Below are 27,113 nucleotides of genomic sequence, written 5' to 3'. Positions count from 1 at the left end.
TATATAAAATACATATCAACAATATAAGTCTTTGTTTAACTATGGTTACAAATATCAAAAAATTTCTATGTGTGACACGGCACCAGAGTTAAGTTAGGGTTTTTGAAAATGCTGACATGCTGAGCTCAAAAGGTTCGCCATTACTGTTCTAGTCCCATCTTCTGTACAACTCTTACCTGTACGCTAACTAGCCATATTCAAGTGTTCCTACATATGCCACACTTTTCCACAACTCGGCACCTTTGCATATTTTCCTTCTCTCTGGAATGCCCTTTCATCTTTTACCTATGTAGGAAAAGATCAACTCCAAGGCTCAGCTCAAGGTTGGATATTAACTTTTTTAAGAAACTTTCTCCTGCAAATTTTATCCCTCCCACCTTCCCCACTCCCAACACACACAATATGCGTAATCAGTTGCATCCTCCTTCACATCACTATTGTTCCTTATACATACTTCTCTTATATGCATTTTATGTTTGTAAGTCTGCCTCCCCCACCATTAAATTATAAGTTTGTTCAGCAAAGAATCTGTGTCTTATCCATATTCTCCACTCCTATGCCCGGCAGATTACCTGATGCAGAGATAGTACTCAAAAATAAGTTTTCAAAGAATAAATTCAGTACATGTTACCTCTTCAAAATGCTCCCATTATAAGTGCTTTTAAAAGCAAACTCCAAGTCCCCAGGACTGGGAATTAGTTGAGCAAAGATCTGTCTGGACCAGATTTATCAATCAAATCTCAGTCTGAGCATAGTCAAACTCAAGGGGAAAACAATAGAGGTTTGAGTTATTAGATAAAATTTATACTTTAGGCAACAGTTTCCCCTTCAATACCTAAAGCCATTTGTATTCCTGACTTTATAACATCAGTTAAAATTAGAAGTTGCTTGGAATTCAGGCCCTTAAGCTCATCACAAAAAAATAGTACATTTTGGTAGCATGGATTCTTCAACTCCCAACAAAATGGGCATATGTTTTTAACCTAGTTTGACCTCTGGCATGGGAGTTGCTTTGTATTTATTCTTTGTACAGTCCTTCTAAAAATACACTTATTTTTTAAACAGATATTTTGGCAGGCTTGGTTCTTAGCTTGTTGATAGAAAATGTAGAAAAAGAAAAGCTCAAGTGATTTATTTGTTTTAGGAAAATGAACCTGTGTGCTTACCAAGGAATGTTTTATCATCCCAAGGAGATAATATTTTCAGCCTACTTCAGTGCTGTGTAGCACAGGACCCGGGAGACTGTAATGATACCAGCTATGATTGTAATCTATGACTCATCTCCTCCCATAAGGGGCTCTGATTTGCTATACCCCAGTGGCTCGTCCATTTGGCACTTAGTGTGATTGGGATTCTGTTCGCAACTAGATGTTCCCATCTAAACAGCCAAGACAATATCCATCTCCTCGGATGTCTAGAGACATGATAATTCCTGTGGTAAATATGGTTTCAGTGTTATACATCTGAATTCAGTGCAGCTGTTGGAATCAAAGGGGCAGGAAATGGCAGCAATTTTAAGGGCCTTAACAATTCATGTATTTTCTCTACAACATCCCCACCAAGTGGCTATCCCACCTTTATTGGAGCTTCTCCCAGGATGGGCAGCCCACCAGCTTAACCCATGTAATTTAGGAAGTTAATCCCTTGAAAAGTTGAAAAGAAAGTTGTTTCTTGGTTGTTTCCACATATGGGCCCTAGGAGGAAATCTGATTTTCCTTGGGGCTCCCATCCTGGTTCTGTTTCTCCTTTCGTATGAGCATCCTTCAGTTACTGGAAGAGTTTTCTCTTAGATGAGCTGAATCATTCATTCTTTTGCCTGAAATGTCTATACTCTTTCAAGTTCTCCTCAATGAGTGTTTTTTTTGAGTCTTCATCATATTGATCCTTCACTATCCTGAAGAAGTCCAAGTTTTCTGCATTATCCCGGCTGCTGTCAAAGGTCCTGTTGGATGAATTCCTTCATGGATGTGCAAGAAGAACCAGAAAACAGAAGAAATGAACAGATTCTTCCATCCTTGCTCCCTAAAATAGTCTTTAATAACATATCCTCTTTCCATGCACAGATATTTTTCAGAAACCCCTTGATTTACCTCTTCAGTGGAATGACCTTTTCCCTCTATCCTACCATGCTAAAAACTGCTTAAATCTTATTTTTTTTTTTTGGGAGGGGGAGGGCTTTCTGTGTGGGTTGCTGAGGGCTCTTGCATATTACAAGGAATTCGGTGAATATGAAATAAAAATTTCAACAAACATGGGGATAGAAAGATTGCTGTTTTGGTGTTTAATGGATCCAGATTTCATACTGAATCTGCTTCTTGCCTGTTGTCTGTTCTTAGAAAAATTACTTTGTCTCTCTGAACCACAGGTTTGTTCATTATCTACAAATGAAGGTAATCCCAATTATCATGATAACTTATTGTAAATTAGTGATAATATACAAGTACATAGAACTTACCACAATTCCTAGAAAATAGCAGATGCTTAATAAATAGATTAAATTATTTAAAAATATTCTTCACCTTGTAATCCAGTTCAAATTTGGATCCCTTATAAGAAATAACATCTTAGAAAAGCTTTATTTCTAAAATTAGAAATGTCTTCCACATTTGTTTTTATTTGATAAATTAAGATAACACACTAGAAACATTCCCACAATTCATAAAATATGGGAGGTGTGTTAGAAATAACAATTAAAGATGAAGTACTTTCTTTAATTGAGCTCTATGGTCCCACCCTTATGTCTGGCACACAGAAATTATTACTTTCTGTAATTCCATCTGCATTAACCAACTCAAATGTTAGTGGCCTTCTCTCTTTCCCTGTCAGTGCACATACAGGACTGGGATACACAGTGCCATTTTAGGATGAGTGTCCTGTGGAAGTAGGACTAGGCAGAGCTGTGAAAAGTACTCTCTTCAACACCCTCAAGGAATGTCCAGGTCAATGAGGGATACAAGATGTCAATAACTAATTGCATTACAGTTTGAGGATGTAGATGTATGTTGTGGATATTGGAGTAAGAACAGGCAGTCAACTCAGGCAGGAGGAGAGCATGGGGAACCTGGAAGTGATTCAATAAAGCATAACACTGGGTTTTTTGTTTGCTTTTTTTGTTTGTTTTTTAATAGGAGTTGGCCAAGTAGATCAGATGAGGAAGGACATTCTTAAAACAGAAAATAACTTTTTTAAAGGCATTGAGTTTCAGTACACAACATTCTTTATTCTGAGGACATATATTTTCATAAGGCTACAATGTAGAGCATAAGGCCACAGAAACTTGTGGGGCCAGACATGAAGGGACTTATATTCTAGGTTAGAGAATTTGGATTTTTATCCTGTATGCAGAAGATTGCTATTGAAGGCCTTCAGTCAAGAATGAACTCATCTGATTAGAATTTTAGAAGTATTTTGTCAGTGACTTTGTCGAGGATGGAGGCAAAATTAATCACCAAGGACCTCAATTAAGACTATGTTACTTTACCTTCTTCCAAATCCTAATACTTAATATATCTGAGTCATTCATGCAGAAATTCAGAGTGTCAGCCATTTGAAAGTAAAACTCCAACAGGAATTGAAATTCCTGGAGATAAAATTGTTGCATTTTATTACTTTTCTTTCTGCCACTTTGACAGGCCCCAAAGGTAAATAGAATCCGAACCCCAGAAATCAATAAGTATCACCATTGCCCACATCTTCCTCCCCCACCCCCTTGCCCCAAATGCTTGCTCTTTTCACTGTAAAAACTGCCAGAGTTTCCTGGCAATTAGCCTTGACTTCATCATTAAAACACCACAACAAGTTGCGTGTTATCTGGTTTAACTCAACTTCTGTCTGTGTTTATTCATGGAAGTCCTCTCTGCCCTGTTTCCCTAGAATGAAGTATAGGAGTATGACAGTTGTTTCCATGGCCATAAACTTCCAAAGATAATAATAATTTGTCCCAGTGTGTGCCCATGAGTGTGCAAGCCATGCTTGAGTTACAGTCCTTGTAAACAAGAAGCATTGCAATTTGGTGTGCATGGCAAGCCTTCAACAAGGCCCAGTATTTGTGTATTTGACATGAATGGTGTGGATACTGCATTGCATCAAGTCCTTTCTCAGGCCAAGAACATAGTTTGCAGTTGAGCAAACGTTGTTTGTAATGGTCTTCCCTAAAACAGAAAGTCTTGCATGTACTCAGGTTATATGGAAAATAAATTCACTCAGCCGATCTGTTGGTGCCTTCCATGCACTGGAAATATGAAGGTCAATAAGACTGATCTACTATCCTATAACTACACTGTAACATGAGTAAGGGCTACCTTATTTTGCATGCTCTATGAAAACTCTATGAAAGAGATACAATCATTATCTTAGTTTCACAGAAGGAAACTAAGGTTTAGAGAAGTTAAATAACTTGGCCAAGTTCATAGAACTACTAAATGTTACAGCTGGGAATCTACACAGATACATATGATTCAAATGTCTGTGGTATTTTCATTGCATTTACTGACTTAAAAAAAAAACTTCCATTTTGGTGGATAAAGACAATAAATATACTGAAAAATACCCAAGCCTGCCAACACTTAGAATGCTGGAGGAGAAGCAGGCTCAAGTAAAGGAAAATAAGCAGCGTCTGTAGAGGAGGGGGAAAAAACAACAACAAAAAAAACAAGAGAGTGTGGTGTCATGGGAGCCAACAGATGTTGTTTCAAAAATAGAAATGGACAATCATGGGGTAAAATGCTGCTGCAAAATACTATAAGGTAGAAAATTGACTAATGACTTGAGTAAAATCTAAAACTCTGCTAGTCTCAGTGCCATGAATAAATACTATATGATTCTAAATTGTGATAAGAGCAACAAAATAAAGGAACAGGGAGTTCTTAGAGGGGTTAATTAGGCAAATTGATATTGGAAGAGGGTCCAAAAGGATTATAGAAAATTATAATATCAGGTTGTATATGAAGCATAGATAAGATTTTCCAGGTGGAATAGGAAAAATGTATTCCAGGAATAAGAAACAGCATGAATGAAAACTACAGATGAAAAAGGGATTGGAATATACCAATACTAAAAGCCCAGTGTGTATGGCCAGGCTATAACCAGGAGCAAAGTAGAAAGAGTTGAGGTTGACAAGATGGACAGGGACCAGATCTTGTTTGCTTCACTAAGGAGTTAGTTTTCCAATCTAAAGGCATGTGATAAATTTTAAGCACAAAATATAATGTATATTACTGATGTATATTACTTTGAATATTATCTCAAAGATTATCATTGCTACTCTGTGAAAAACAGATTTTGAGGAGGCAAGAATAAAAATTGGGAAACCATTTAGGAAACTATAGCAGTAGTCTGGACAAGAAATTATATTGTCCTAGACCAGTGATGGCGAACCTATGACACGTGTGTCAGAGGTGAGACGTGAACTCATTTTTTTGGTTGTTTTTTCTTTGTTAAATGCAATTTAAATATATAAAATAAATATCAAAAATATAAATCTTTGTTTTACTATGGTTGCAAATATCAAAAAATTTCTATATATGACATGGCACCAGAGTAAGGGTTTTTCAAAATGCTAACACTCCAAGTTCAAAAGGATCGTTATCACTGTCCTAGACTGTAGGGCAAGTAGAGATGTAGAACAGGGGAAGTAATAATATATATTTGTAAGCTGAAATGTAAATAATAATCATAAGTTCACACAGTCCTGATATTTTAAACAATAGATATACTAGTATGAAAGGTAATCATAGGATCTGGTACAGAATGATCATTCAATGATTTATAAATGTTTCTTTCTTCATTCCTATATCCCAACTATGATCCAAACACCATACTCAGTCCCTAGAGTTGGAATGGAAGTTCAAGGGAGATCAAGGAGTATACAAATGGAAAAATAAAAATCAATATGGCTAAGGAAATATACTTTGAAGCCATGCAAATCAATGGTGAGTCCGAAATTTGAAACTCACTACCTGTGTACTTGGAAAAGAGCTTTGTAAATAATGGATATTCAGCCCAGCTTCCATGGCTCAGTGGTTGATCATTGACCTATGAACCAGGAGGAATAGGTCATGACCTATTCCCAGTCAGGGCACATGCCAGGGTTGTGGGCTTGATCTGCAGTGGGGGGTGGCGTGCAGGAGGCAGCCAATCAATGATTCTGTCTCATCATTGATGTTTCCATCTCCCTCTCCTTCTTCCTTCCTCTCTGAAATCATAATAGATGTTCAATAATTTTGAATGGCAGTGTGATTAATTTTCTTGTACAAGTTCTATAGTCTCCCTAAAACTTAGCACCCTCCTTATTAAACTGGAGGTAATAATAGTACCTTATAAAATTGTAGTAAGAAATAAATGAGATGATACATGTAATACCTATGTTAGATGGTTAAATGAGAACTTGTATGAAAAAATGTCTGATACATAGTAAGTGCTCAATAAATAAGCAGCAGCTGTTAGTACTATTGCTATTGCAATGGCTACTGGTATTAATATTAGTATTCATTGGTAATGGAGAGAGACATCACTATAAAAGTACATAGAGTCAGATTATAAATGTTTTTATATCCTACTAAAGGCTCTATGCACAAAATTCCTGCAAGGGCCTTGGCCCCAGCCCCTGCCCCTTGCTGCCCTGGCCAGGGGCCTCTGCAGCCTCTGTTTCGGCCCCCAACCCTTATGGCTTTGTCCAGAAGGATGTCTGGAAGGCTGTCTGCTCTAATTAGCATATTACCATTTTATTATTATAGATGATGCAAAGAAAAATAATTTTTGAGACCTTCTTTTCTAATATTGATGTTCACTGTTATAAATTTTCCTGTAAGTACTGCTTGAATTTTTAATATTGTTTTCAGTTTTTATTTAGTTCAAAATCTTTTCAATGTCCTGTTTGGTTTATTCTTTGTGACCCATGTGATATTTACATTATTTAGTGTGGTGTTTTTTTAATTTAAATTCTTTACTATTTAAAGTGTTGCATGAGTCTCCTTTTTCCCCCATTGACTTCTCCCTGGTCACCCCCACCCCCCAGCACATGTCCTTAACCCCCCTCCCAATCTGGGTCCATTGCTTATCCTTATATGCATGCATACAAGTCCTTTGGTTGATCTCTTACCCTTTCACCCTCTGCCTTCCCTCATAGGTTGGACAGTCTGTTCCATGCTTCTACGACTCTGGTTCCATTTTCTTTTCCCATCAGTTTATGTTGTTCATTATATTTCACAAATGAGTGAGATCATGTGATATTTATCTTTCTCTGACTGGCTTATTTCACTTAGCATAATGCTCTCCAGTTCCATCCAATATTTGGGTATTTTCCAGAACTCATTCTTATTGATTTCAAATTTAATTCTATTATGGTCATAGAATATATGTACTATTACTTGAATCCTCTTAAATTTATTGAGACTTGTAATATGGTTTAGAGTATAGCCAATGCTAGAAAATATTTCAGGTATACTTGAAAAAATACATATCTTACTGTTGTTAGGTAGTGTGTCTACAACTATCTATTGGGTCAAATTGGCTAATAGTTGGCAGATCTACTAGATCATTACTGATCATCCTTCCTTTTCTATAAATGAGGGAGAGCAGAGTGTTGAAATAGTAACTTTAATTGTAGATTTATTTCATCTTGCAGTTCTATTAGTATTTTTTCTTCAAATATTATGAAGCTCTAGTTCTTAAGTGTATAAATATTCAGAAATCTTATGTTCCCTTGATAAAATGACTTTTATCATTACAAAATAGCATTCTCTCTCTGATAATCTCCTTTTTCTGATATTAATATATACTGCGTTTTCAGTACAGCATCCTTTTGATTATTAGCACAGCATTTTATTTTATGTTCTTTAAGTTGTAACCTATTTGTGTTTCTAAATATAAAATTGGTTTATTGGAATCAGTATATACAAGGGTCTTCTTTTTTATCAAGTTTAATAAACTCTGCCATTTAAATGGCATTTAGTCATTTAATGTGATTATTGATATGCTTAGGTTTAAATCTAGTAACTTGCTATTTGTTTTCTATCCATTTCTATCTAATCTACTCTTATTATCTGGTTGGGTGCTAGATGGTTTGCATTCCTATAAATATGTTTAAAATATTCTAGGATGCAGTTAAATTACTTGGAAACAATCTAATTCTTTTCAGGTTTATCTAACAAGCAGGACCATAGGAGGCTTAAGTCTAGTGCTAAAATTATCTCACTGCCAAGGCAAAATTTGTCCAAATACTTGTTTATCTACCAATTATGAGAAATGTTTACGCTAGCTGGAGGGAACAAGAACTTCTTCTAGCATGTGTGAGCTCCAGTGACTGTTTCTGTAATCTTTTCGGGTGCTGCTTCCTTGTCCTTGGGTAGTTTCCTTGCATGTATGTTCTGATCAGTACTCAGGTAAAGACTGCAGGGCCCTCTGTAAATCTCTGGAGCTCTCTGAGCAGCTCTTTTCCATGATATTTAGTGAACTATCTTATCAACTCAAGGTGTCCTTGATGTTCTGCCTTAGCTCCCCTTCTCCTGCTGTTTCCTGGCAACTCCTCCAGACAGTCAACCAGGGCAATTGCAGGGCACGCCTCATTTGTCTCCCCTCTATCAGGGATAATTCTTTTGAATTGCTCCATGTCCAGTGTCTGCAAACTATTGTTTTATATATTTTGTCTAGTTGTGTGTGTTGTTTAGTTATTTTAGACAGGTGGTTATGTCTGGTCCCATTTACTTTACCTTGGCCAGAATCCAGACATTTGAATTTGATAGTCTTGAATACTACTGGTAGGTGAAGAGTTTTACACTTTATCTTTCCATGGAGGCACTAGGGAGAAGTGGAAAGCTTTTCAGCTAGGAATATAAAATATGTATTTTAAGAAAAATAACCTTGTTAATTATAGGAAAAAGAGTTTGAGAGGGAGAGAGGCTGGGGGCATAGCAGTTAAATATGGTAGATTGTAAATAATTATGTTTGGGGTGGTGGATGGAGGAATAAAACAAAATTGAACAAATGGACAGTTACTAGATGATCCTGAGAAGTTGGGGTGAGGACATCAGGAAGTGGAAGCTTTTTGTGCAAATCTAGGGAAGGAGAACTCACGCGTGTTAGCTTTTACTTGAAGTGGGAGAAGAGAATTGTAAGTGCCTTCATTGATTGCCTTGCCTTTGCATGAAAGAATATGAGAAGAAAAATAAATAAATAAAAGCAAATTAATAGAGAGAGAAAGGCCTCAGGCTAAGATTTGTTAAATTCGCAGCAGGTAGTTGTTTTCTTTTTAATGGAGACTTTTAGATTGTTTTAAAGTATAAGTGGCAATTGTACAGGGTTATCATCTCCTCTCTTTCCTGCCATCCTGAAATCTTAAAGGGAAAAAAATCCAAGTTCTGATGTTTTCCAAATTCTGTCCATTTCTGATCATGTTTATCCAAACACTTACCCTTCTGCCCACATGACACTTAAAAAGACTATTGATAAGGGGAAAAATATCTTCCCTGTTAATGTTTTCTGATTCAAGTCTTAAAATTGAACTGGACAGAGACTAAAATAATCTACATTTCTAGACAGGCCTTCCAGGCCCCCCTAGGAATAAGAAGCCTGATATATTATTTATGCTTCCCACTTACATTATTTGGATTTTCAAGATAAACCCAAACACAATGGCCTGTAGGCACTCAGACACAGGAAAAGACTATGATTATTGACAAATAATGTTAACAACACAGAGATAGACTGGAACATATATGTTGATGGGGGAGTAATAGTCAAACTGCAAACACTGAATTGGGAAAACAGGAGCAAAATCAAGTTATTTTCATCACATACACACAGGGCTAGCACCAACCTAAGTCACAGAGCCAAGAATGTATATAATTTGAGGTGCAAGAGATCAAGAGACTTTGAATATCATAATTAGAATGCATATCATCTAAGTCACAGCAACCATTCACAGATCTTTCAAAGCCATTCCTTCTCTAGAGTAGGATCATTTTTGTAGTGGCATATAAAAGGAAATGAATAAAAGAAATAAAAAGAAAATCTTAAGGATGTTAATAAACTTGTTCTATGTCTCATCTACCTTGTACTCTTGTACCCAGTATTTTTTTCTGTGGTACAAGTCCTCATACACATTATCAAAATTCCCTGTGGTCCTAATCCTAGAGCCACTTAGATTCTCTCTGTGACATCTTATACTCTACTCCAAACCCTTGTTCTCCATTCTGGAGACCCCTGTTTATTCATAGTTACCTCCTACTTGGATTGGCCCTTCAGTAGAGCTCATTATGGGAGATGATGAATGTGATAATTATCTTGATCCTAATAATCACTCTATAATGTATATGTATATTAAATCATCACATTTTATACTTTAAATATATACAGATGCATTTATTAATTATTCCTTGTCAATTCAGGGTTTAAATAAAGACTCCATTATGCACTTAAAATTTTAAGAACCCCAAAGAGGTTTTGTTTATGTGGGTTTTATCTAGTAATATCTTCTATATAAGAAATAAAAACTGAGACACTTTAAACATAATTATTAGTAATTTTAAATAACAATAAACTTGGTCCATGGTAGCACAACATACTTTATCCAAAGTAACCGTATTTCCAGAAACAAAAGAAAAATGAATTGTTTTACTTTTTTTCAAATATCTTTAATGTGGCTTAATAAAAGTCAGCTGGATTATCATATCTGGTACTGCACTGAGTCTATTGCAAAATTTACACCTCCATGGTCTCTGGAAAGCTCCCCTGTATATCCATGAGATAATGACAGTGAAAGAGGCAAGTAATATCCTAGTATTATTAAGAAAATAATAGGTTTGACCTCATGGACTTCTTAAAGGAATCTTGGTGACTAATAGGATTCCCTGAACCAGACTTTGAGGACTACTTGCCTAAAACAAGGAGTGGGAGTGAAGGTCCATAAGAAAAAAGATACCAAAGAAAGGGGCTGGAATGATAGTTAGGGGACAGATGACACAGGATGCTAACAAACTTACTGAATTGTTGGGACTTTATTGGGAAGGCCAGTGTTTCTCAAACTGATGTTCAATGAACCACTGTTTGAGTGTCATTGGTAGAAATGTGCTGGAAAAGACGTTTCATGACCAAAATGTTTGGGAAATGGTGTACACTGCATTGTCTTCTAAGATTCACAATTCACAGAGCACATTCAAGGCTTCCAATAGTCCTGCAATAGAAATAGAAATTAAAAAATGACATGGAAAATCCCACCCATTGCACATCCTTTGACTTCTTCCAGAAGAGTATTTATTTTGGTAGGTGCTCTACTAGGAGACCCCTCTGTCAGTTCTGAGGGACATCAGAGGGGGCTAAGCAGAGAATCTCAGGTCAGGGTGCATTCACAGAAATATATCTTATGCTTTTGTGTGAAGATAAAGTCTAAGATTAGAAAAAAATGGAGTCAGGAGAACCACCTGGAAGGCTGTTACATGTAAGGAATGATGATTGAACAGAGGTTATGAGAAGAATGAAGAGGAAAGAAGTTGGTTTCAAAAGGCAATAGAGTGTTTTAAATGACCAGTGTCTCAAACAGGGGTGATCTGGCCCATTGTAATAACAAAATAAAATATGAGAAGGTCTATCCCTTCCCTTTATCTCATCCTTCTTGACCACTATTTTTGTGTTTGTTTAGAAGAATGGCAATATTAAGAACAGTAACAAATCATATTCACAAGCACTGACACATAACAGGGACTGGTCATGAGGCTAGCTAGAACCTGGTCGTCCTGATGGTCCAGGCATTAACCCTTTAGTTGCTGCATCATGGGGAGGTCTGAGGCCCCAGGAGAGGAGTTGGCTCAGCCACATTGGTGAGAAGGAGGACACAGGGCATCTGAATTGAACAACTGGTAGTCATACAAGTGCACACAACTGGAAATCCTCCAGATAGGCATGTCTATTCAATACGCATTTGGCTATCTAATCAGTTCCCTGGAGTGCATGACATTTTAAGAAACAAAGGTGTTGCCAAAACCGGTTTGGCTCAGTGGATAGAGCGTCGGCCTGCGGACTGAAAGGTCCCAGGTTCAATTCCGGTCAAGGGCATGTACCTGGGTTGCGGGCACATCCCCAGTAGGAGATGTGCAGGAGGCAGCTGATCGATGTTTCTCGCTCATCGATGTTTCTAACTCTCTATCTCTCTCCCTTCCTCTCTGTAAAAAAATCAATAAAATATATTAAAAAAAAAAAAGAAACAAAGGTGTTTTTTTTTTTTTTAAGAATGCAAATCTTTTTGTGTAAAGTGTGCTGCTGAGGCCAACAGTATGGTCTGGTCAGTGTATGGACAGAGGACACGTCACCTCTCTCCTCTAGGACACTACAGTATATATGCATATTGGTACAATTGAGACCCTTTCAGTTGATTCAGAAGAACTCAGAAACAAAGCTCAGGAACTGCAATTTCTACCCAGCTTCAGGACCAGTTTTACCTGCATCCTAGGAAGACACAGATGAAAGTAGTAAGGGGGGTTCTAAGCACAGGTTTTGATCCCTGCATAGAAACACCTCCATGCAATGCTGCTGCACTCTGGCCTAGGGGCAGCACTTTCCACATGTGGAAACTACAGCCTGGATTCTCAGGGGGCAGTGAATTACCCTAGGTTTGACACAGCAAATGATAAATGCTGCTTTAGACTGTTGCCCAAACTTTTTTGTATCAGTTGGGTAGCAAAAGCAGGGACCTGGCCAGAGAATGATCATGTTTATAAAATTGAGTAATACACTGAGTGAGAAGATTAGGACAGGCGGTCATCAAGTGCATTTAGGATTCCTCCATGTCTGGGGGGCCTGGACATCACACAGCTCTGTCACAGGCAGCTCCAGGACAGAGCAAAGACCTGCTTCTTATTAAGAAAGCCAGTAGTTTAACCAGGCTGCCAGCAGTCAGGATCTCTCCAACATTAGATTGCCAGATGGATCAGCATCTCAACGTGTTTTGGCAGTGAGATGACTATAGAGGATGAAGGAGGAGGGGAGAGAAGTAACAAAAGCAGCAACTATAACTCTGAGGCAAAAGAAACCTATGTGTTAGAATCTAACAACATGTGTCTCCCAACATGGTTTCAACTCATTAGAGCCCTGTTCTTTTCAAGCTGGAGATTACAATTATCTGGCCCAACCTGCCCATTCCACAGATGAGGAAACAGAGCCAGTGAGGTACCTGACTGAGGTCATGGAGAAAGTTACAGCAGAGCCAGCACTGAGACCTGGATTCCCTAAGTACCTACTCAGTGCTCTGTGTCCCCAGAAAATATGGGATGGAGGACCCTGATGTAATTGATTTGACCTTTGGTTGATGGGTAGTTGAAATTGTTAAGTGTTTTACTCGAGAAAGAGTATGATACTCAAAGATAGAAACTGGCCCAAACTCTGAAGTAATAAACAGGGGGTGGGGGTCTCTTAGTCTGTTGCTTATCCTTTTGCACATTTGTAGAGTAGAGAGAATCCCCACTTCATGTGCCTCACAAGACAGAGCAGTTTTCCATGGAGGTTAGAAAGAAGAAACCTGTCTTTGTTTGTCTCCTCCCACACCCTTTCCCTGGAGTGAGCTAATGAGCCCAGAAGAAAATCTGAAAACTTGATGTCAAGCATTTCAAAAGCCCTATTGGCTACCTTCTATCCTAAAGATTTAGCCTTTTAGATACTTAAAAAAAAAAAAAATCTTCCAAAAAATGCTTACACACACACACAGACACACACACACACACACACACACACACACACACTCACTCACACTCTTTCACAATAATGATTTTTCAATATGTAACCTAAAAGCTGCACTAGGCGCTCCATTTTCCTCCTTTGAACCCACCATACTTCCCATTACCTTCCAAAGTTGGAAGGATTAGCACATTCCAATACATTGTACCTTCCCAGCATGGAATAAAAAGGGCAAACCATAATGAGATAAGAATTGTTTTGCTTCTGATGTCAAAAACCTCCACTCATTATTGTAATGGCTTGATTGTCTCCTTAAGGTTGCAATTTTGCCTCTCGTCCATATTTCTGTTTCCTGAGGATGTTTTCAGTTTTGAGCTTTGACCAATGGCATGGGTCTTTCCAGGGCCATGCATGTCAGCAGGCCTTTTGTTTCTGAGGAGTACAGCACAGTCTTGTTTGTCTTTATTGTTTTTCTTTGGCTTTCCCTGGAATCCATATAAATAAAAGCTGGGTCAAACTCTTTCCAGATGCAATAATCAGAAAGAAGTACTTTTATCTCAGTGTTTTAAATGTTAACAGAAGTATAGATTTAACATAGAGGAAAGTTTGGATTGAGACTCTAAGAAGGAGAGTAAGGGAAAGGGCCCAAACACATTCCTCATTCCTGTTTGTGACTTGGATATGAACATTGGCTTCAGGTTGGAACTTGGCAGCACAGAAGTATTTTAACAAATGTAATTTGAAGCAATATAAAAGGCAGTTTGCCATTTTTATATAAATAAAAGAAGTTCAAAAAGGGTAAGTAAGAAAAAAATCAAAGCATTGTTATTTGGGGGACTTTTATTTTCCTCTCATAACTACAAGAATTATAGTTCCATTTTTCAAGGGCAAAATGTATAAAGCAGTTCTGAGTACAGATGGCCACAAAAGATATAAAATGAATAAGTCCAATTCCTATGTCTGATGAATAGAGTTAACAGATAATAATCAAATAAAGCATATTTACACATAGGTTTTTAAATTTTAAATAATTTTTATTTTTTAATTCCCATTGACATACAATATTATATGTTTCAGGCATACATTAGACATTTTATAACTTACTATGATTAGACATTTTATAACTTACTAAGTAATGACCTCAATAAATCTCATACCTATATGACACTATACATGGTTACTACAATATTATTGACTATATTCCCTATGCTGGACTTTACATCTCCATGACTACTTTGTAACTTCCAATTTTTACTTCTTAACCCCTTCACCTTTTTCACCCATATCCTCAACCTACTTCATTCTGGCAACCATCAAAATGTTACCTGTATCTATGAGTCTATTTTTGTTATGCTTGTTTTGTTTGTTAGATTCAAGTGTTGATAGATAAGTATGTATTGCCATTTTATTATTCATACTTTAATCTTTTTCTTTTTAAAGAAGACCCTTTCACATTTCATGTGATACTGGTTTGGTGGTTCTAAACTCTTTTAACTTTTTCTTATCTGGGAAGCTCTTTATCTGTCCTTTGATTCTAAATGATACCTTTGCTGGGTAGAATAATCTTGTTTGGGACTCTATACTTCCTGGACTTGTATAGCTATTTTCCTCACCAGATTACAGAGATTTTCCATCATCATTTTCTTACATACGTTTTCAATTCCTTGCTCTCCCTCTTCCCCTTCTGGCACCCCTTTGGTGTGAATGTTGGTATGCTTGAAGTTGTGCCAGAGGTTTCTTATACTTACCTCACTTTTATGTATTCTTTTTTCTTTGTGCTGTCCTGATTGGATGTTTTCTGTTTTCTTATCTTCCAAATCTCTGATATGATCCTCTGCTTCATCTACTCCACTGTTAATTCCCTGTAATTATTTCTTCATTTCAGTTAATGCATTCTTCATTTCTGACTGATTTTTGTTTTCTAACTCCCTTTTTATGTTTCTTATCTCTTTGTTGAAATTGTCCGTCAATTAATCTACTCTTCCTCTAAGTCCACTGAGCATCCTATAACCAGTGTTTTGAACTCAGATTGTCTCCATTTTGTTTAGTTCTTTTTCTCTGATTTTATTCTATTCTTTCATTTGGGGCATGTTTCTTTGTTCCTCAGGTTGGCAGTCTCTTAGTGTTTGTTTCTGTGAATTATACAGCTACTATGTCTCCCAGTCTTGTAGAGAGGCATATGCAATAGGTGTCCTGTAGGGTCCAGTGGCACATCCTCCCCACTCAAAGGAGCCTGAAAGCCATACACACAAGTAATACAAGGAAGAAAAGAAATAAATGGGCAGTGCTAAGGCTAAGTATGGGGTAGGGTAGAAAGAGTAGTCACTTTGGAGGTAGAGATACTTGAGGTCAATTTCTAACTCCAATCCTATGTGATGTGGACAAACTATATATCTGAGCCTTGAATTATACATCTGAAAAATGGGAAAATATGCTTTGCAACATTGTAAAACATTAATATTACAAAATACATGTAAAGCACCTAATTTTTCCTGATTTATTGCAACCTTTAAGTAACTGTTACTTCTCAGTTGGCTACTCCCCTGGGATCTGAGTATGAAACTAGCCACTGTATACTCAAATACCATTCTCCTCCTCCTTGCAATGTGGCACAGGTGCAAAAAGAGAGAAAGTCTTTGTCAAGCTGGCATTACTGTGTGGCCAAGGCATAGTCACACAGAAAGCTAATTTTAGAAGTAGAGCTGGGCTTGGATTTGGGCCTATGGTTGTCTTCCAGGTGTATCAAAAATCCTCTATACAACTAGACAAGGCCCTAGCACCCAGCATTGTAAGAAACTAACCCAAAATGCTTCATTTAATGTGAAAAATGGAGTGTTTGTAGTCTTTTTAGTATTTAATGTTGTTTTCTTGGCTTTGCATAAAATTATACGTAAGACAATACTTTTACTATTCCTAACAAATTTAGTTTTGTTTGCTGAAAGGAATCTTTAATAAAAGGCTTTTTCAGGGAATTTAGCAGGAAGGAGCTGATGAGAGACCATAAAGAAACATCTGGAACTTCTCCAGAGAGGGCATGTGCCTGAATTCAAGAGTGAGAGTTTATCCAGGATAGGAGATGGAGCAGAGCTGGGCAAGGCTCTCAGAAACTCAGAGACAGGGCACCTGGATGCCATCAGACACTAGCAATGAGCAGCAATGGGCAATGTCATTTGTGGTTTCCCTGCTGAAATGTCCATAAATACTGAATGACAGGAGCATAGAGGGGAAAAAGTGGGGCGGGGGGGGGGGCATTGTGTGTGATTTGTCATAAGGATCATCATTCAGGGTGCCCAGTGGCAATGATGAAGTACTATATAAGTGCTTTACATAATTTACTGTGTATATAGTCATGCACATACATAGGATCCTGTGAAGTAGGCATTTTAGTGTCTATTTCAGGGAAGAGAAACTCAACAGAGAAAATGGAAAAACCAGGAGTCAAAAGCCAATTAGACAGACCTAGAATGTGAATGCCTATCTGCCACTTTTCATCTGTGTAGACTTGCTGAGCCTCAGCCTCCTCATTTACAAAATGAGATACAGCGAATCACATCACAGCGTTGATGTAAACATTAGAGATAGTGACTGTAGCGTCTAGCACAGTCCTTGATATGGGATAGTGCTACTACACAGGTACATAATAAGTGCTAAGCTAGAGTGAGGGATAGGTGGATGGATGGCCAGCTAGATATGACACTGTAAACTAGCTAAAATACAAAAATGGCAATTGAACATCTAAGGAGGGGAGTTTCATTTTTTCATTAAAGCTTCAAAAGCGCCCTGAAAAAAGTATTAGACATATTATGAGTCCCATTTGAAATGTGAATACACCTGAAGCCTTATCTCAAATAATGTCCCCCAAGCTTATTTCAGCTAATTTAGCTCTTCAATAAATATTAACTGAATACCTGCTCTGCCAGGTACTTTTCAAAGCATCGGGGATATAATATAAAATATAAAGAACTCCCCATATTTGGGAGGCATAGGGGGAAAATAAACAATGGACACAACAAATGATTAATGTATACATTCATAGCTCGAGGAGCTGAGGCAAGGACAGGAATCTCATCCTAAGGCTTCAGGATCACATAGATTGGAATCAAAGACTGTGCACATCTACCCCCATAGACTCCAAGTGCCATGATCAAATACCCATGGCCTCAGCAACCAATTTCTGAACTCAATTTAGTTTCTCTTAATGTTGCACATTTAACTGTGGCATACATGTGGCAGAAGTGGTGCCAAAGAGCAGAGGTCCCCCACTCTGTTATAGCTTGCTCACTGAGAGCCCTGAGAAGAGCTGACCTCAGGGCTTTCAGATCAATGGGAAAATTGGGGTCACTTTCTGGTCTATTGTGTTACATTAGTTGTGCTGTGGTTTTATAGCTTCATGGAAGTGAAGCAGATGGAGTCCCTGACCTTGGGTGCTGACGAGCTAAAACTATATATATATATATATATATATATATATATATATATATATATATATATATATCCTCCAGGCTGCATGTGCTATCTGGTGAATATCACACTATCACTAAAGGCCAGACCCTGACCAACATTCAAAAGTAATGACAATATGTTAGCACCAACGTAATGATTATGACTCTCTTGTTAAACACGACAGACCTGTAATGAGGGATCCAAACCACAGAGAAAATATGACCTGAACCATATACAACAGAGAGAGACTTTGAATCCTTACCTTCTAATCAAATCTTAATCTGTCCCCTCCTCTCTAGTCCCACAGCCATCAATTGAGATCAGACCGCCATCATCTCTCACTTGAACTGTTTCAGTCTCCTGGCTTTCTCCAACACTCCCCACTGCTCTATGGAAAGAGTAGACACCTATGGGCATGGTTTACAAAGCACTTCCAGACCTGGCCCCTTCAAGACACCAGCCTCAACTCCTGCCTTTCCTCCCTTTGCTCTTGGCACAGCCATGCTGTATTCCTTATAGCTCTCCCAAATATACCATTTCTCCTCTCATTGCCAGATATTGGTGCATGTTGTTTCCTCTGTGTTGAGGTTCCTTCCACCTATTCTTCAGCCAACCAACTCATTTTCATGCATTCTCTGTTCTGAAATGTTACCTCCTAACATTAATGTCATCTCCCTAAATTCTAAATTAAGTTGGTGGTTCCTCCCATATACTCTTATAACTGGGCCTTCCCAAGCAGTCAACATCAGTGGATTAAGTAACTGAATTCATATAGATAAGTGAATCATACTGTCTCCTAGGGACTGGACAGCAAAGTGTCATTCTAGAACCAATATCACTGATCTCTTTCTCCTATCCACCCCAAAACTACATCAGCCCAAGAAGTAAGTGTGTCTACCTACATTTGGTGGATAGCTGCCTGGGTAGATGGATGGTGCTTTGTCCTCTGCAGTGTGCTGCCCATGGGCTTTTTCCTCCTAGGACATGTTCCCACTATAGGGTTGCATCAATACACTTCAAGCAGTAGAGCTGGACCCCTGCAGTTGACTCCTTGTCCTTTCTGCTTCAGCTCTCAACTAGGGCCTCTGTGAATTTAGCTTTGCTGGGGAAATATTTAGCCTCTTGCTGGGTGGTTTATAAAAAACACTGGGCTTTCTGGCATTGTCCCAGTGGGTGCATCAGGGGAGAAATCTACACAGTCCTCTTCCACTATTATCTTCTAGAAATACACCTAAAGAATTTTAGAGTATTCATGATAAAATAAATGTACCCCCTTTTTTCTTTCTTTCTCCCTTTCCTCCTTCATTCCCGCCTTTGTTATTTGTCCTTCCTTCAGTACTTGTTGTGCATCAGGCAGTATGCTCAGAACTGGGAATTTAATAAGAAAGAAACAGAACTGAAAGCTTACCTTATGGAGCTTATATTCCATCCTAACCTTCCGACTAGTAGCCAGACAATCACAGCACTGTGTTCTAGGTGAGGACTGATTTGTTTATTCATTTGTTTGATCATTTCAGGACATGCAGAATAAGAATTCATCAATCTCAGTTTTTGTGAAATAGTTGTCTCCTACTTAATGTTCTGTTTTCATTTCAAATGTCTTTTGGATTGAGCAAAAACCCAAGTGTATAATGAAAAGCAAAATAAATAAATAAATAAAACCAAAATATATTGACAGATTTTATGCCAGGCCTTATGCTACTTACAGTATCTCATTTAATCTCACTGAAACCCTCTTAAGTCATATATATACCACCCTATTTTAAGATGAAAGAGCTTAAGGCCTGTAGAGATTCTGGGACTTTCCTGATGGGACACAGCTGGTACCTGTGAAGCCAGCCAGGGTCTGTCTTACATGCTTAGTTGTCCACCACATGATTTGAACAACTAGCATCCTTGAATTGGTTTACACAGATTTAAGGAAATAAGAATCCCACCTTTGAAAAAATGTTTTTTATTGATCTTTTAGAGAGAGAGGAAGGGAGAAGGAGAAGGAGAAATATTGATGTGAGAGAGAAATATAGATTAATTGTCACTCATATGTACCCTAACCAAACTTGCAACCAGGGCATATGCCCTGATTGGGAATCAAACTGGCAACCATTTGGTGCATGGGACAACATTCAATCAACTGAGCCACATAATCCAACCAGGGCAGAATCCAACCTTTTTAGGTGACTGTTTTAATCAGATGATTTTTATCTTTAAATTCTAGCCTTTCTGTTTTTGTTTTTTTTTTTTGTTTGTTTTTAAAGCCATTCTCATTACTTTAAATGAGAACACTACATCTTGAATGATTATACCTAAAATTCACCACTATTTTTTCTGTAATTTTCATCTCCAAGGATCTTTCTTTCTCTCTGATTAAGAAGGCTTTTTGTGCTAACTCTCAAATTATGGCAGCTCTGAGATTTGATTATTTCTAATTTTCATGTCTCCTTTTAACTTACATCAAGTTTGAGCATATGACCCCAACCTCTCTTCATCTTTTAACTGCTGCCAAGCAGTGCTTCCCACAGTAACTCATCACTCTCACTGTTAGACCATCTTACCTGGATTTGTTAAGGTGGCACCCCCCCCCTCCTTCTGTACCTTTCTAACCCCAGCATATTAGTTAGGCCACTGATTTTAAGTTATGGAAACAAGCCTGAAGTAGCTTGAACAAAAATGTGTGATTTATTATAAGAGTAAAAAACTGTCTCATGGCCATAACCGGTTTGGCTCAGTGGATAGAGCGTCAGCCTGCGGACTGAAAGGTCCCAGGTTCGATTCCGGTCAAGGGCATGTGCCTTGGTTGCGGGCACATCCCCAGTAGGGAGTGTGCAGGAGGCAGCCGATCAATGTTTCTCTCTCATCGATGTTTCTAACTCTCTATCCCTCTCCCTTCTGCTCTTCAAAAAATCAATGAAACTACTGTCTCATGAAAAACAAGGTCAGAAATGCAGGTGAAGCTCAGAATGCTATCAGGACACTCTCTATCTCTCATATCTGCCTCTCTCTACATGGCTACTGTATTCTCTTTCTGAGGACTTTCTTTGGTCTCTTGATGAAAAAAGACATGGTCATTTCCAGTTCTCAAATGAACATATTACAATCCAACCACCTAAAAAAGCTAATTCCTGTGGTCCAATTTCCACATTTCTGGGGGAAATACTACATAGCAAGATGACAGCACTTGGTCCAAGCAGCTGTGGCCAGGAAGGTAGTAGTCTCATTCATTACTATCTGGTTGCCAGGGATCTACTCTATGGTAGAGGGTGGGATGGCTTTATGAGAGAGAATGGCAGACTGATCATACTCTAAGATACATCCGCTACTTTCTCCTCATTAAATTATCCATATTTTCAGCAGTCTGCTTACAATGAGGATGGTGAAGCCAGACTCAGAGCCTTGAGATCATAGTTTGCAGCAACTATCAAGGGAATTTGGCATAGAAATATGAGGGCAAGGACCACATCCATCTGTTCATAGCTGTGCTCATAATTCCCAACAGGATGCCTGGAACTCAATGGAAATAGGAAATATACTAATTAAATCTAATGCATAAACCTCAAGAGAAGAGGAATATTCATTGTACCCCCCTCACTGGTATGGAAAAGAGAGTAAGAAATGGAGAAGAAGACATGAGGGAAGGTATTTCCCAGTTAACGTCTCAGGGATAGCACTGAAGGGCATTTTCTTTCAGATGAGCATGTAGCACTTACCTTGCTCTAAATGAGCGCTGAATAAGCATTTTAAGTATACAGGATTTTGAAGGTGGCACTAGTGCTTGCACATATATTTTTAAGGCTTTTGAAGCAAATTTTGTACATTATCCATATCCAAATCTATGCATATTAAGATAAATATTTGTTTACAAAGGAAGAGATTTTCTCATATAGGCAAGACGGGAAAAGGTGGGCAATTCCTTGAGTTTTAAATAATTAAAGAGTACCCTCTAATAGAAATCTATTCAAAAATTTCACACCCTTCTTATTTTTTATAGCAACCTAGATCATTAAAATATTTTCAAAATATATCTATTTGGTTATATATTCTGTTGTTTTTGTTGTTTTTTTAGAGGTTTTTGATTTGTTTTATATTTTTTTATTATTTTTCAGTATCGTGTCACTTTGTAAGGTAAACACTTTACTCCCCTGGACTCTATGTGCCTCCTTAAAAGAACGTAGACATTAGTTCTGAGAGGGGAGAGGGGTAAAAGTGGGGAGTAATAAAACCTTATTTAATTTGAAACCCCATACATACATTCTTCTGTTAAATTATTTTTTTCTCTGTCAGGTGACTTTTCCTAACATGTGAGATTGGATTTAGCAATCTGTAAAATTTGTTTATATTCTATTATCTTACACTTTTTCAATCAAAAATATTTATTGAGGAGGAATGGTTTTCTGGGAAGCAAATGCAAATAAAAAATAGTATGAGAAAGGCTTACGCAAAACAGCAATCATGTTGTGGCATTGTTTATAAGAGAAGAAAAATGAAAACAACCTAAATATCCAATACAAAAAAAATGATCATATAAATTTATAATCTTTCTCAGAAAGACTATGGTAAAGTTATCTGAAATTATGATTTTGAAAACCATGTAAAAACCTGAAACTTATACATAACCATGCGCTGAAGGGCTGTGAGCAAGAGTGTGACAACCAAGCCTAAGGTAGCATAGTTCTCAGATGTTTAGAACAGTATCTGAGAGTAGAAAGATGATGGTGCCACTCTGCCTTGGGGAAAACCACACTTGAGACAGAAAAGGCACAAAGAATTGTGAGGGAACCAGAAATAGTATTACATGAAGGAAAGCTGGAGGAACTGGGGATGTTCAACTGGAAGAGGAAGGAACTCTGGGATTTAAATGTCGTTAGAATTGCCATGAAGAAAAAAGAGTAGACTGGTTTGTAGGTTCACATAGGAAAAAATTAGGACCAATGAATGGAAGCTGCTGGAAGATCAATCTCAACATGAGAGATCAAAGACATTTGTAATAATCCAAGAGTGAATGTATTGCCTGTGAATAAAGCCAGTGTCCCATCATTGTAGATGTGCAGTATGAGCCTGTAAAGATGAGAATATAGAAGGATCTGAAGGACTGGACTGATGAGGACAAAGACCTTGAAAGTGCTTTCCATCTCTAAGGTTTGGCAGTCTCAATAACTCCTGGAAAAGCAGATTAAAAAGACAGGGAGTCCATAAAAAAAGACTACCATATGACTCTTTTTTATAGGGTAACTCTCAGAGACCTGTGAAACCTCATTATCTTTTTATTCGACCCACTAAAACCACCAACACAACTCAAAAGCTATCTGCTCCCCCTGATATTCTTATTTGGGCTACCACAGTTTCCGTTCACTGTTGTATTGAGTTTAAAGTTTCCCCTTACAGAGAAGTTCATGGAAAAGATTCTATCACCTCCATAATGACCTCAAATGAGTAGACAGATCTAGGACAAATGAATAAAAGTGTTTATATTTTAATATTTTTCCATTTATAGAAGCAATGTTCTTTCACTAAAGAAAAATATTAAAAATCTAAAAAAAGCAAAAAAGTAGAAAAAAATCTGTAGTTTAAATATACAAGTGACCAAAAAAGTTAATATCTTTGATTCTCCTTGTTCTATTCTATGCCTGTGTAGCAGATAGATTTAACGGAAGATAATGGAGATATTTCTGTGTTTGATCCTCCACTAAACAATTAAATGAGTTTCTTCAAGAGTTAAAAAACAAACAAACAAAAAAACTCCTCTTCAGTGAAAATACTGAAGGAATATTATGAGATGATGATCCAAATCAGAAGTTGACAAACATAGTGTAAAGGTGTAGATAAGCCAACATTTTAGGTTTTGCAGGTGATATAGTCTCATTCCAACCACTCAGCTCTGCTATTGTAGCAAAAAGCAGCCTGAGACAATATGTAAACAAATGGGTATGGCTCCAATGAAACTTTATATATCAAAACAAGAAGGACTGTAATTTGCCAACTCTTAAACTAAACCAAATGGCTTAACTAAACCAAATATCCCAAAATTCTTTTATAGCTTCAAAATTCTTACCATTGAAAAAAAGAACCAAAGGCTTCATTCAAAACTAAGAAGCATTCTGGCAAACTCCTATGGTGATACAAGTTAAGAGTCAACTTAAAGAAAATTCACTAAAGTCAGGACTCATTAAGTCCAATTCCAATTTTGAGTAATTAGGCACCAGGAACACAAGCTAGAATGATGAATAATAGTCTTGAGAAAAGAATTAGAGAATCAAGACAAGTCATTTGCACCATAGGAAGACAGAATCTATGCAAGAAAAAACAGAGAGCAAAATTGGTGATAAATATAGCTCAATGCCTGGTATATAAATGCTTGATAAATAGTTACTAAATTATTCACTTTTCCTGTCATATGCTAATTGACTTAGTCTACATAGTTATGACCAGACATTTATTGAGCACATTATATGGCAAGAACTCTACTAGGTACTGACAATACAGTAATAAAGAATATCTAAAACGATAAAGACCAGATTCTTTGGCATATTGTCAGAACCTAAACTGTTAAGTGCTAAGGTAGAATTAGAAATAAGGTGCAGCAGGAACATGCAGGGCGTGCACCTGATAACCTGTGGGTGTCGGGAGAGGCTTTCTGATGATAACTGGATAAATAGAATGATTGGGGGCAGGCTAGCAAGAGGTTTGATGGGAACTGGGGAGACATGTTTTTCAAGGCAGAGGAGTCTTCAGGCTCAGTGATGGTGAGTGTGTGACTTTGCAAATGAGTTCGTAAGGAGGGGAAGGAGACAGCAAGTTGGGAAAGCAAAGAGTCTAGGATCAGCTCCTGAAGAGCCCTGTAAACCTTGGTAAGGAGTTTTTTCTTGACCTTCAAAGTGAAAAGCGATTTAAGCAGTGAAGGAACTTGCTCATATCTGTATTTTAGAAAGACCAGCAGAAAGACATGGAATGGCACATTAGAGGGTTTTAATCAAGACCTTGATAGTTGCTTCTTGCTGAGGGCTGGACCTGGCTTCAGTATGCAGGCCAGAAGGGATAGCTATACCATAGACATATGGGGTCATAGCTGAAGGAGAAGCAAGGCAGTTCTAATATGCCCTCCCTACCCTTCCCACCCCACACCCACACCCACGTCTGCCTTGCAATACTGTTCTGTCAGAATGCGGTCAACAACTTGCCCACAGATGTCTCCACTTCCTCAATAATGGTAACACTCTCCCTTTTTCTCTTTACAGTTTGGTCACTGATAGTGCTTGGATTTGTCACAGGTCCCTCTGTGCAAATAGCTGGTTATGTTGGTGAGTAATATGGTTCTTTATTTCCCATTTGTCACCTTTGGCCATGTTATGGCAAAAACTTGACTGGATAAGTGCTCTTCATTCTTGGGTTATTTTATATTCATGATTCGCAAGCCTCCTCTGAAAATCTTCAGAGTCCTGTTCTGCTCAAGTGAGGATGCTCTGCTAGATGTATGAGAATACTGTACACCATTAGCGGTAGACTCTCTGTAGGCCACCTTTGCATTGCTGAACAATTGTGTATAAGCCAAGTGTTTGTGAAACATATATAAAATTTAAACCCTCTAGAGAATTTTTATGTTCAAAGGAATTCTGTTGCAAAGTGAAAAATACACGTACCTGAAAAATTAATAATCACTCCTATTTTGTCTTCTACAAAAAAAAGTGATCATTTATTCACACTAGACATGTACCTTATATTTAATAATGAAACTTTGCTACCATATGTGCTTTGATTTGATATGTTGTTCAAATGCTGGTGACAAGATAAAGAGTTTGCTCCAATTTGGGAAAATGTCAAAGGGTAGATATTAAATCGAGGTATTTCCAAACATCCTGAAAAGATTGCTGACCTTCACTGAAAGCTGCATTCCCATGGAAAAATGGAATCTATTTCCAGGCATGTTATCTGTCTGGGTTCTTCTTCAGAGCATGTTTTGTTGTTTTTCAATGATTGACTAAGATACTCTTCTGGTTTTCTTGTTTTGTTTTTTATGGAAGCTGTTTTGGAGTTTTTTTTATTGGTAGGTCTGATAGCTAGAGGTGTGTGATAAGAAGCTTGTCTTTTGTTTCTATAAAGAAAAGAGTTCATTCTGAAGACTAAGTTGTTTCTTGCTTTTAACAAAAAAAAAAAAATTCCTTGGTGCATTAATGTAGATTAAGAATAATAAATGTACTCAGAAGGCAAAGTTAGCACATTTTCTTTTCATACACACACATTTTGCCTTTACTACTAATAATAATTTGGGGAAAACAGAAACAGGTTTGAGAAGATAAAATTCACTTTACGTAATTGGCTTCTTTTTGTAGTTTTCTTTTCCTTGTATTAACACCTTTGTCAATGTTTCACTGCCTCTTTATGCACTCCTGGGGTAACAATTTTTGGATTTTCTGGGGCAGCCATAATTTCCCATCCTTGTTACCACTGATATATTTGGAGTCTTAGATTTTGTGCTCTAATTTTTAGTTCAAAAAATACAGTCAATATATGTCTTCTACCAACTTGTTCATATATTCCTCTGTGCCTTCTCACATTCCCATCACCATATCGCAAATGCCTTACTCTTTTTACTTTTGTTTCTAAGCCAATTCCATTTATATCTTCCCCATCCAAATACAAAGTAATCGCTTTTGGATTGTCAGGACATTGTTGAAAACATTGGTATACTCAAACATTTTCATTTTTTTAACATCATAAAAAAAAAAAAAATCAGACTTTCAATTACATTGGAAAAACATACTGCTCACATCTTAAAATCCTAGAATGCCATCTTAAATAAGTTGCAAGAAACATTTCTGGAGTGCCCCTCACCACACTTGAGGGAATTATTTACATATCTATAATACTGTTTAATCCAGTTTGTTGTTACAATATAGGACAGGGCATCAAATGTTTCAATACAATTATTTATGTAACAGGGAAATGGTATGTTCACCTGTTTGAAGTCAGCTATTCTCTTTATGGATAGAAGACTTGTCCATGATCTCAACAAAAAT

General features: G+C 37.5%; 1 long non-coding RNA gene across 1 annotated transcript in view; it reads left to right on the top strand.

Moving 5' to 3' along the window:
• LOC308525299 overlaps positions 1-26,812 on the top strand; it is a 1,722,993-nt gene extending 1,696,181 nt beyond the window's left edge. The window contains exon 8 of the long non-coding RNA XR_013996455.1: positions 25,335-26,812. This is a non-coding gene — a long non-coding RNA (uncharacterized lncRNA). The remainder of the gene's footprint in view (positions 1-25,334) is intronic.
• Positions 26,813-27,113: the final 301 nt, after the last annotated feature.

This window comes from Myotis nattereri (assembly GCF_964212035.1).
Source record: "Myotis nattereri genome assembly, chromosome: 9".
Classification (NCBI taxonomy): Eukaryota; Metazoa; Chordata; class Mammalia; order Chiroptera; family Vespertilionidae; genus Myotis; species Myotis nattereri.
This window is presented reverse-complemented; position numbering and strand designations above follow the sequence as displayed.